Source organism: Protopterus annectens, chromosome 9.part0 (genome assembly GCF_019279795.1).
Source record: "Protopterus annectens isolate FY-2018-M chromosome 9.part0, PAN1.0, whole genome shotgun sequence".
In the NCBI taxonomy this organism is placed as follows: Eukaryota; Metazoa; Chordata; order Ceratodontiformes; family Protopteridae; genus Protopterus; species Protopterus annectens.
In genome coordinates this window covers 939,058,387-939,070,613 of record NC_056743.1, presented here as the reverse complement: position 1 = coordinate 939,070,613, position 12,227 = coordinate 939,058,387, and positions in this window count along the sequence as shown.

Sequence of the window (12,227 nt, the reverse complement as noted above, 5' to 3'; positions counted from 1 at the left end):
CTCTTCAAGAAGGTTATTTTAGTTGCAAGATCTTATGGTGTTCTAATCCTATCTCATTTTCCATAGGAACAGAGATGCTTTGCGAACTAATCCTTCTTTTATGCCTAAAGTGGTATCTGAGTTTACTTTAAGCCAAACTATTCAACTCCCCATTTTCTTTCCTGGAACTAAAAACTGAGGGAAAAATGGTACTTCATACCTTGGATGTCCACTGCCAACTCAGGTACCTTCTTGACAGAACTAATCTTTCAGAGCTTCAAATCAATTGTTCATTTCTTGTGAAGGTAAGAAGAAGGACAACCTGTGTCAAAACAGACCACTTCCAAATGGTTGTCTAAGTCTATTAGTTTTTGTTATACTTACCATAGCAAAACTATTCCATTTAGAGTCAAGCTTCACTCTATCAGGGTCTTGGCTTTATCTATGGCTTTTTGGAAAGAGTTGGATTCTAGAAGTATTCTAGAAGCTGCTATTTGGTCCTCTGTACATAATTTTACAAAGCTCTGTAAGCTTGATGCCTCGTCTAAGACCAGATCAAGCTTTGCTCAGATCATTCTCCAGGGGTTCCTGGGCTCTTCTTCTTCTACCTCCCAAATGTAGTTAGCTAGGTTGTTGTTGTTGTGTCTTTCGGCTTTTCCTGGTTAGGGGTCACCACAGTGGAACTCCGGTCCGCTAATGATTGGCAGTAGAATTTTACGTGCCGAGTTGCCAGCTCTGACGCACAACCTTCAACGAAGGTACGCCCATACACGCATGTCTCCACACAGAAGACACTCTATCTGAGAATTGAACAGGACGTCTTATTGTGAGGTGACAACGCTACTGCAGCACCACCACCGCAGTAATCTACCCATATAGCTAAGGCTACTGCTGTAGTAATTAGTGTGACATCTCTCCTTTGGACCAGTGATCAAGGAGTCTCAATCCTCACCATGGACACGGGTGAGGGACGTTCACTTGGAACAAAGATAGATACACACATTATTTCTAGATGTAGCTCTCTGTACCAAGTACAGTTTCCCTTAAGAGCACACAGGGAACACACTCCTGTCCTGGGGCTGGGTTTCCCTCTCTCTCACCAGGCCCCAAATAAGATTCCTCACTGACCAGAGCTGTAGAATTGAGTTTTCAGCCAAGTGTTCCAAGCCAAATACTCCACCACCCTCTCTGTAAAACCAGAGCTCTGTGTCCCTGCTCCAAGTAGCTGACACACACACACACACACACACACACACACACACACACACACACACACAAACACACACACATACTGTCTGAGATTTGAATTTCACACACTCACACACACCTGGGAAAGGCTGGCACAGATTTAGCAGCAAAGCCCTTTCCGCCCAGACTATAAGGTAGATACTGCCACCAGAACACTCCAAAGCCAGCTACTCTAAGGCTCTTACAAAGGTATCCAACTATACTGAGTAAACAATATTAATGCAAATGGTAGAGATTGAACAATGCAACAAGGCTTTCAGGAGTGGCCACAGTGTCACCAAATAAATATACGTAAGTACTCTCAAAGGTTAAAATATTTTCTAAAATATCAGCCACAATGAAAAGTTTAAATATGTTTAATAATAAATAATAAAAGAACACAAAACTACTAAATATCTATTTACAATAAACACCAGAGTTTCAATCACAGGAAATATTAAAAATAACACGGATAGATTTACACAGATCCAGAAAAACAGTACTTATCTAATCTCACTATATTTTCCTGACTGATCTAAAGAATTACTATTCTTTAATTACTTACTAAAGCAAGGCAAGTTAAAGTGGGTGAGTGATCCTTCTTTGTCAGGTTTTACAAACAGATTGTCGTGAGACTTCTGTCTCATCTAGTATTAAAACATCTTTTCAGTACTAGATTACAGAATTACATCACATACATCTGGTCACCTGACTTCTGGCTTCCATACTACCCCCTTTACTAGAAACTGAACCAGAATCTAGCACATATGTGTCATAATACACATGCACAGAGCTTTGCTAAGATGAGTTATAGCATCTGGAAGCTACAATACCATTTCAAAAATGTCCATCCTTCCAGGGTAGCAATTAGTTCACCCCTAAGAACAATACAGTAAGATTTCTAGTTCTGTTTTTTTTACAGACATTTTGTCTCTGGCTGTAATCAGAACTGTAAGATACAATCTTTGTAGCCTAAACCAGGTAATTTAATTTCAGACTATTTTACAAAGTTCAGTGGACTGAGATTAACCTCTTTTCTTCCAGTATCTTCTGTTACAATATACTCATTTCAGCAGTTGCAATACAGTCTGACATACAGGTGTATTTCTTTTCTGTCCAGCAAGACCCACTATTGGTACATTTTTAACACAAGCAGTTTTACAAATACATTTTCAACACAAGCACCTGTACAAATCAGTGTGATATACAAAGGACATATAATACTTTGCAAAATTCCAGCTAGCTATGCTGACATATATTACACATCCTCTGCCCTGCTTCTCTTGGCAAAGCTGGTAATACCTCACATCATCACAATCAGTATGGTGAACATAGTAAAGTTGTGTAAGTTAAATTTATCTTAGCAGTAGATGTTTGAATGATCATTGTTCCCTCCCTCCCTCCATTTCCCTTGTTTTTGTTATATTTTTATTCCAGGGTGTGGAAATTTATTTTTTGTTGTTCCTAGCATTGTCCTTTCAGGGCTTAGACACCATCACTGTGCTGACAGAAAGGATCTGAAGGGCTTCACACTCAAACTTGTCTTTTAGTCAGCTCAGCTTGAGCTGCCTAACAGTTTGAGTGCATGGAAGTTGCCTTGAATCTTTGGAAGCTGGTTAGCTGTTATATCCTTGGCAGGATATACCCTTATAGCTAAGGCTACTGCAGCGTTGATAATTTGAACATCCACTGTTATGGTAAGTTGAACTTACACAACTGTACTTTCACAGTTCTTGTTGACTCTCAGCTTGCAGTGAGACCCCTAATTTGAATTATTCTGTTGTGTGCTTCTTCCACTTTACCCTACCTTAAATTAATATCTTGTTAGTGAAGACCTTTCTTTTTTTTTCTTTTTTGTAAATATTTTCTTTTATTGATTTTGTTACAAGCACAAAAGTAACATAAACACAGTCATCTTTCTAGAATCTAGACCACTTTTTAAAATAAAATCACCTTACAATATTCTTGTGCTTGATTTTAGTAAAACATGATCTTGAAACCTATGTAAGCTTCAATACAGCAGTGCAATTAGTCTTGTTTCAATGTCATAAATCATATTCTATACTGTAAAACGTAAGTATCCCCAGATATGAAAATAAAATATTTTATATATTATATTCTGTTTCATTCTAAAGATTATGGGGTAAGTAACTGTAATGGATACATGTTTTATAAAGGATATTCTAATGTCTCATAGTCACCGTAGCAATAATTTCTTTAATTACCAATTTTCAATCATCTTAATACTAATATTTCCATAAATTAATACAATATACCCCACCAGGATTCCTTCTCCATAAACCATTTCTTTGTTAATTCTTTTTGATACTAGTTCAGATAAATTATAACTTGAAAATGTGACTCTTCCTTCCAGTCCTGATAGAAACCTCATATTAGTGTATAGGAAATATATGGTGAACTTATTGCCCTAAAACAATATAAATCTGAAATCACCACATTTGTCTTCCCCACTGCTCCCTCCAAGAAACTTTATTATTCCTAACACTTCCATTTACATCCTACTTATTCTGGTAGTGGGTGGCTTAAATTTTGTAATTCATAATTCTTGAATTTCTACGCTCAATAAACTAAACTTAAAACCTAATACAATACCTTCTACGCCATCATCAACTTCAAATGACACCCCCTTTGCAAGAGAGCACCACTGGGTCATAGATTACCTGTAAACTTATACAACAGTGATGGCAAATCTTTTGGGTTTGGCATGTCAAAAATTCAGAAAATGCCTAACTTGCGTTTGCTTATGTGTTACCCCCCCCCACAAACAAAAATAAAATAGAATGTATAAATAAAAATAAATAAGACAGCATGGTTCTCAATACTCATCAACTTCAAGTGACACCCCCCCCCCGGAAAAGAGCACCACTGGGGCATAGGTTACCTGTAAACTTATACACCAGTGATGGCAAATCTTTTGGGTTTGGCGTGTCAAAAATTCAGAAAATACCTAACTTGCCTCTGCTTGTGTGTTACCCCCCCAAACAAAAATAAAATGTATAAATAAAAATAAATAAAACAGCATGGCTCTCAAGACATCAGGGATAAATCTCAACAGAAGCAGGAACAAATCTAGAAATAAGAGACATGGACAGTTTTAAACTACTAGTACTATTAATTTGAGACACTGACAGAAAAAAATGAACTTGAATTAATATACATTTTCTCAAGTAAAATTAGTCCATAAATCTAATCATTGTCATTACTATACGTTCAGGTTTAGGAGGGATTAAGAGGGACAGTTTTGAGGAATGTAAAACAGCACACTCCTAGAAATGCAGACTGCTTGCCCTTTGCAGAAGTGTAACCATTAAGAGAAAACAATCTCAGCACTGCCCTTTGCAGACTGTATCGAGAAAGTATACCAAAATAGTCTTTAATGTTAGTAAATTCCTTACCTCTGCAGCAGTGTTGTTGAACTGGCTCCTGGAACAAAATAATTCAATGCACTTCACACAAGCAACAAATGCAAAAGTTTCTTTGTTAATTTGGGTGTTGGCGAATGCTGGTGTGTGACCCAAAATGTTGTGGCTTGTCACCTTTGACATGTGTGTCATAGGCTCGCCATCACTGTTATACTAATGTCCACTACAAATATATATGCAATCCACTCACCAGCCAATGGTATGTTCATGCTGCCAATATAACTTTACCACCTCAACTTATCAGAAAAAAACACCAGAAGACAAACCTCTTAATTCAGTTTTACCAACTGGAAGAAGACTCATTTAATCAGTTCTCAAACATTTAATCGAAATGCAACCTTCCTTCATATTCCTTTAGTATAGACCAGGCTTACCACTAGCAGCATAAACAGTCAGTCAACTTGTACTTTTTACTTCCATCTGACACTAATCTGATACTGTATATAGAGCTTCTGTAACCCAGAGCTACCAAAAAATGATCTTACTACTTATTATGGCCTAGAGAGAACTTTCTAATCAAAGCCTAGCTGCGGCCCTTCAATCACAAACAAATCAACCATATCTACATTACTAAATCTTGCGTAAACTGTAACTTGGCAATAGATAAACATTTCTGCACTCTTAATATAATTTGCTAAGTTTGTCATTAAAATCAGTGTCATTGGGATATTAGGAATAACCACAATCTAGTTTACATTGTTTTATTTCCCTGCTGCTAAAAGGTAATCTAGACCATCAGTATTGCAGTCTCTGACATACCAACTTTATATTATCTATGAGCAAATGTCAGTCCTTTCTTATAAGATACAACCATCACTTTTTTCCAATTAAATTATGAATATGTGAAACTGACATATACTTAAAAGCTTTCTCTAAATTTTTTTTATTAACAGACAGTGAATGTTCAAAAATACAATTCTAACAGTCTGAGTCAAGAAACAACATAAGTGGCATCCCACCTTCTTTTGAATATTTTTCTTCCTTGTCCATTAATTAATATAGGTCATCTTTTCATGCAATTGTAGAGTAATAAAAAGTTACCTTAACATTATTATCTAGTTAAACAAAACAAAAAACATGCTTAAGAAGTGCTTAAGACCTATTATTTGAAATAATTTCTTTTGTTCATTAAAAGACTGAGTCTGAATAATATGCTAAACCACTCATTTAAATATACTACAATGCAAGTCACATGCACAAACCTACCCTATCAAAACATCTTTTAGTATGACATCATAGCTTAGATTTTTGTTTTTTGTTTTTAAAACACATTTAATATTTATAGAAGCACTGAGTCCTGGGGTAATAATTTAAATCTTTAAAAGTTAACATAACTAGCAGCTTATCTACACAAAGCATTATTTTTGTTTTTTCATTTTATATCATATTCATACTCGTACACTCTTTGCCAAAGCTTCCTTCCTTTACCCACATAAAATGCTTAGCATGTCTTACATTTGGCAATGTATTCCACATAGGTTGGACTACAGTCAAAATGCTGTGCAGACCCTGTAGTTCTGGTGTAATTTTGAACAACTGCATATGAACTGTTTGCTGTCGTAAGTCTCAGTATGTACAGTGCCTACATGCGCATGTGCTTATAGGATCCTGTGGAACTTCACATATTTTTATCTTGAGAGGGTGGGCATTTCTTCACTCATTCACTATTAAGTGTGATAAAAACATGTCACCCACTGCCTGCACCAGCTTCTAACTTGATCAGTAACAGTCAGTGATTTATTGTGCTGAAGAAGTGTTAGGCATGGACAACGTCAGGATTTCTAATTCAGCATTTGAAATGTTGTGACATGTGGTCCCTTGCAGGTTGTGGAAGATTGCTTCTACAAATCCTAACTTTATGGCTTTGGTATGATAGCACTTCCTGCCATATTCTTCCAGTTTTTACTTTTGCCTTATATCATGCTTCATGTCCCTTTGTCATATTTCTGAAGCATGCATTACTCATTGCCGGCCCTCCTTGTCGCATGCCTCCTTTCATGATTAGCTTTTAGTGATCAACAGTTTTCCTGGCTTCCTGCAGTGAATTTCACTAAAGTTTTAACCACTGGACTGAGCTTGTGCATCTAACATAATATTATGTGAATTACATAAATTGTTTTTGGAACTTTTCCATTATATAGATCATTCCAGAATTCACTGAAGTTTAATTTTACATGGAATTTGAAACAGGAATAGCTTTTTCAATGATATCTGTGAAAGAATATGCCAAATTATTCCTTAAAATATTACTGAATGTATAATGTTAAAGGGCATACATATGAAGCAGTTACCACAATTGCAAATTTTAATTTGCCACTGACATATGAAGGCAAAACTGAAAGCTGCTTGTGACACAAAAGAAACAGCATTCCGTGGTAGAACAAAGCTTAATCTTGGTCATTTGATGTCCTTGGCAGTCCCCAGACTGATGTTCCCCTCAACCTAAAGTTGAAGTCCAAAAAGAAAAAGAAAAAAAGTCTATGAAAGTTTTAAAATTTGAAGACCTCATAAAAAACTTCTGAAATGAATAATGCATCCTGCACTTTTCTTCTGCCCAGTCAACAGCTCTTCAGTACTGTTAATCACACTCTCTGGTAGTTTGCACCAGGAGTATCTGTCCCCTTTACTCTACGTTAGTTATAGCACAATGACAAAAAAGGACAGCTAAGAACAGTAATAAGGTCAGTATAGATGAAAAGTTTTCATGCTCATTAGCAAAAGCTAAGCAAGTATTTACATAGGACATGGAAAAAAGAAGAACCCATAAAGGAAGAAATGTAATTAGAATCAAATAATAGCCCAGATTTGGTGAGACTGCAGCATTAGCTTACTTTTTAATACCTAAAATATAAAATGAACTTAGCAGTCCAGAAAGTTCTGTGTTACCTAAAGTAAAGAGTGGAGAATGCTGTATAGGAGTAGGACCAGTACCAAAGAAAGATGAGTCAGGGGATGATCATATTTGTGGAGATTTCAGACTATCATTCCAGCAGTAAAGGTTGTGCAGTATCCCCTGCCAACAGTCAAAAGAGATTTTTCAGCCCTAATAGAGGATATGAGCCAATGAAAACCAAAGAGTCTTCTAAGAAGTTGGTAACAATAAGTATACAAAAGAGATTACTCAAGTATTGCAAACTTATCTGTTATTGTCTGTGGCTGCTATATGATGACAGACGATGGGCCAAGTATTGCAAGGAATTCCTAATAATAGACAGGGCTACCAACATTTTATCCTCTTGACTGAGAAAAAGATGAAGAATAGCTAGACAAGTTTCAAATGGTCCAAAGCAAACTAAACTAGCATGGGCTTAGAAGACGAGATTTTTTCAGAGATGAAGCACATAATAGTGTTGTTAGCTTAACAGAAAGTACACTTGCCTTTGGTGGTTAATGATCAAAAGGGTGTGAGTTCTATTCCCACACCAGCTACTTGGACTGATTTTTGCATTACTGACACTACAGTGCAGCATGAGTGGGTGCTGCACTCCTGAGTATGCTGTCTTTCAGATGAGATGTTAAACCAACATCTCATCTGCTTGAGTTGGCAGTAGATATTAAAGATCATATTACATTTATCAAAAAAGAGTTGGGGTTGCTTTATTATATATTATTATCAGTAGTTTTCTTTCTTTCATTATTTCCACATACATTATATTTTCACTATATATCACACTTTATACATCTTTATAAAACAGTTTGCATATTTATTTTCTTAAATACATTTAACTATTTCATCCCTCCACCCTTTCCACCACAACCATTTATTTATATCACATACTACTTCCCCATCATCTTTTCTTTAGTTATACCGCAATTTGTCACATCTTCATTTCCATAAACACCAAATAGTAATGAATACAATTTTATCCCATTTCTCATTTTCTTTTTCACCCCAACCTTATATTTTTCCATACAGCACCATGTCCATACCCATGTTTGTATATAATTTCTAGTCATAAACATCTTTGTATGATGTCCAAAAACCTTAATTTTTCATGCAATCTAAAAAACAATGTTGTGATGTCACTTCAGTATTCCAGCTATTACACATTCTTTCTTCTATCATTTTATATTTCATGTTACTTTTCACTGGCATTTCTTGCATTCACTACTCATGTTTCCCCAAAGATAACTATAATAGTTAACTTTCATTGTTTTTATGCCATTCTTTCTTATCATTTCTGTTTCACTTATATCAGTTTTCCATGTCTTTATTTTACTTTCACATTTCTTCTCTCCCAAACCTTTTTTCTCTTTTAATTTTCTTACCCCCACCCATCCACATAGAGTTATATTTCTTCAAATAACACATTTCCTAGTACAGTCTTTTTTTCAGACACTTTTTAATAACCCAAAACAAATTTACTGATGCTAAGAAAACAACTGGATTTATTAAATCACCACCCCCTTTCTTTTACATTGCAAACTATCCCTTTTTTGGTAGGGTTTGGCCTTGCTCCCTACAAAAAAAGACATCCAACAATTCATTTTCTATACCATTTGGGAAGATATATACACCACTTACATATTCTAGCTTTCCTAAAATATGTACTTAAAGCACACACACACACACACACACACACACACACACACACACACACACACACACACACACACACACACACACACACACACACACACACACACACACACACATGCACGCGCATGCACACACACACACACACACACACACACATATATATATATATATATATATATATATATATATATATATATATATATATATATATATTCCTTGGGGATAATTGAAACACCCTCCACAATTTTTTTTTTACAGTTTCTTTCCATTGTAATATTGCTATTTGTTCCTTTACAGACTTAAACCCCAGAACACCAATTTCACTTCTGGTAAAATAATTTCCTACCATTCTTACCATTTCTCTGAACCCGTTACTTTTGAATTATTTATTTGTAATCCTACCATATCTATCATTTGTTCTGTTCTGAAAATTACTTATTTCCTGAAATTTTTATTCTTGAATACTAAAACCAAGTCATCTGCATAGGTTAACATTAATGGTACCTATATCTCTTCCCTAACTTCCCATCTGCTATCCTGCAACCTTGATTTACATGTTTGTATAACTGCATTCATTACCGTTACAATCTTATTTTTTCCTACCCATCTATTCACCGTCACAGACATAAAAGACTTTTACTAAATTATCCTCACTATCCTTCTTATTTTTTTCCTAGTTGCATTCTTTTAAATTTTTACTAAATTATCCTCACTATCCTTCTTATTTTGTTCCTTGTTGCATTCTTTTAAAATGCTGAATAAAATCCTCTAATTCTTTCCTCTCAAATGTTTCCATTTCTTCTGCTACCTCCTTTTTCATCTTTCCTTTCCATACACCCCCAGTTACATTATTTTTTTCAGATATCAATAATTTCTTCTTTTTACAGTTTTTCATCTTTAATTGCATTCATTTTTCTTTCACCGTATCTGAGTTTCTTACTTAAAAGTGGGGAAATGTCTTCTTTTCTTCATTTCAGATAGTAGATTTGTCTTAATATCATTCTTTCCATTTTTCTTTAATTTATTTATATAATTCCTTTTATTTGTCCTCAAGATTCCCCTGGCCCCTTTTTCTACTATTCTTTCACAACTTTGTTTAATTATTATATAATTTTTTTTTCTTCCATTACTCTCTCTTTCTGTAATTTTAAGTATATATATTTCTTTATACGGGTCTGCTTTTCTTTATCGAAATTTCACAATCTCGAAAAAGAAAAGTAAAACCCCACTTCCGTGAAAGTGCACTACATCAAAAGTGCACTTTCGCGAAAGCCGATTCACCAAATCGGAAAAAAAAATAAAAAACTACTGTAAACACTGTTTTGCAGGGGAACCCCCCCCTCACCCCCCTACTTAAATATACTAACTCCGAGATCACACTACAGGGGGGGGAAGGATATATTTCCTTATCCCTACTGTAACGTGCTTTGGCGAATCATCTTTCACGTAAGTGCACTTCTGATGTAGTGCACTTTCGCTTAAGTGGGTTTGACGTTCTGTTTCTCAATAAAGTGTGTTTTCAACAAACTGAAGGTGACCCCTTTATGCAATGTCTACCACTATCTACCACTTTGTCAGACTGCCATAAAATGGCTTCATCATAATATAATCTTCCTACAATTGCCTTCTCTCTTTTTTATGACATTCTGTTCCTGCAGTATTTTCATTCTGTGCTAATATTGTCCATGATCTGAAAATTTGCTTTTCTTATTCCATCTTCTCTTTCTTTCAAATCATCTGTAAACAATATATAATCAGTCTTTGTTTTGAGCAACCTCCCTCTTACAAGTATATCCTCTCTCTTTACCTGTTCTTAACCTACCAATATTTGCCACCTCTCTTGTCTATTTTATATCTCATGCTATTTTCCCTTTCTCCTTTCTAAAATTACAATTAGTCTTCCACCACAATAGGCGTATTTGTTATCACATAACTTCAAATGTCCTCAAATATTTATTTATTTCATTTACATTTCTATTTACATACACTGCTACTGTCCTAAATACCTCCTGCCCCCTTCTACATCACAAACTTCCCCTGTCACCACCACCAGCATTACAGCTAATATTTTAATCTTTTCATTTTTGTAGTAATATTGCCAATGTCTGAACATGTTTCACTCCCTGTAGTCCTTGCCACTTTTCTTTTCCATATTGTTTCAGATTCCACCCTTTTCCTTTTATCTGCACATATTATATCAAATTATCTCTGTATCTATTTTTTCACACCATTCATTCACCATCATTCTTCTAATACCAGTTTTCATCCTATGTTTATATTAACCATTTCTGTTTTCTGTGTTTTTTTTCAGTTCATTTTTCATACTCCTTTTACTCCTCCTCACCCTTACACCAATAGAACCTTCCACCTTTTTTCTGACTAAGAGCTTGTATTTTCTCTTCCTCTCCTTCTCCGTCTCCTCCTCCTCCTTCTGTTTCTAATACCCCAAGCTTGTTTTCCATCTCTATATTTGCTTCTTTTTTATTAGTTTCTGGACTTCATCTAATCTAACACATCTTTTTCTATATTTTAACCTCGCAGTTCCTCTTCGCCACTTCATCCTTTATCATTCTCTCCACCGTTTCGTGCTTAAAAACTTGTTCTTCCACATTATTTGTCTCACTTTGTCTTCCTTCATTAAATAGTGGATAATCACACTAAAAATACTCTTTACCTCCTTATTTCCTACAATATAATTTACATTCATTCCAATTTGGATTGTTTAACACAGTGTCATCATATTTGGGTGAAAATGATATAGTAAGTAAACAAAATGTGGACATTTCATTTGATAGAATTAACTTAGTTAGTTCTTCGCCTACAATTGATTCGACAATGATTACCAAAGACAAATGTGTTAAATTTTATGGTATAGTTAACAAACATAAAAAGAATACGGAATGTTATGCATCGCATATATGACATTTACCTACTATGATAGAATATAATGTCAATAATGTTTCGATAAGAACATTAAGTGATTCTGTTGCGCATGATGTCATTATGAATGGCAATGCTAACAATTTGGGGGTATGTTG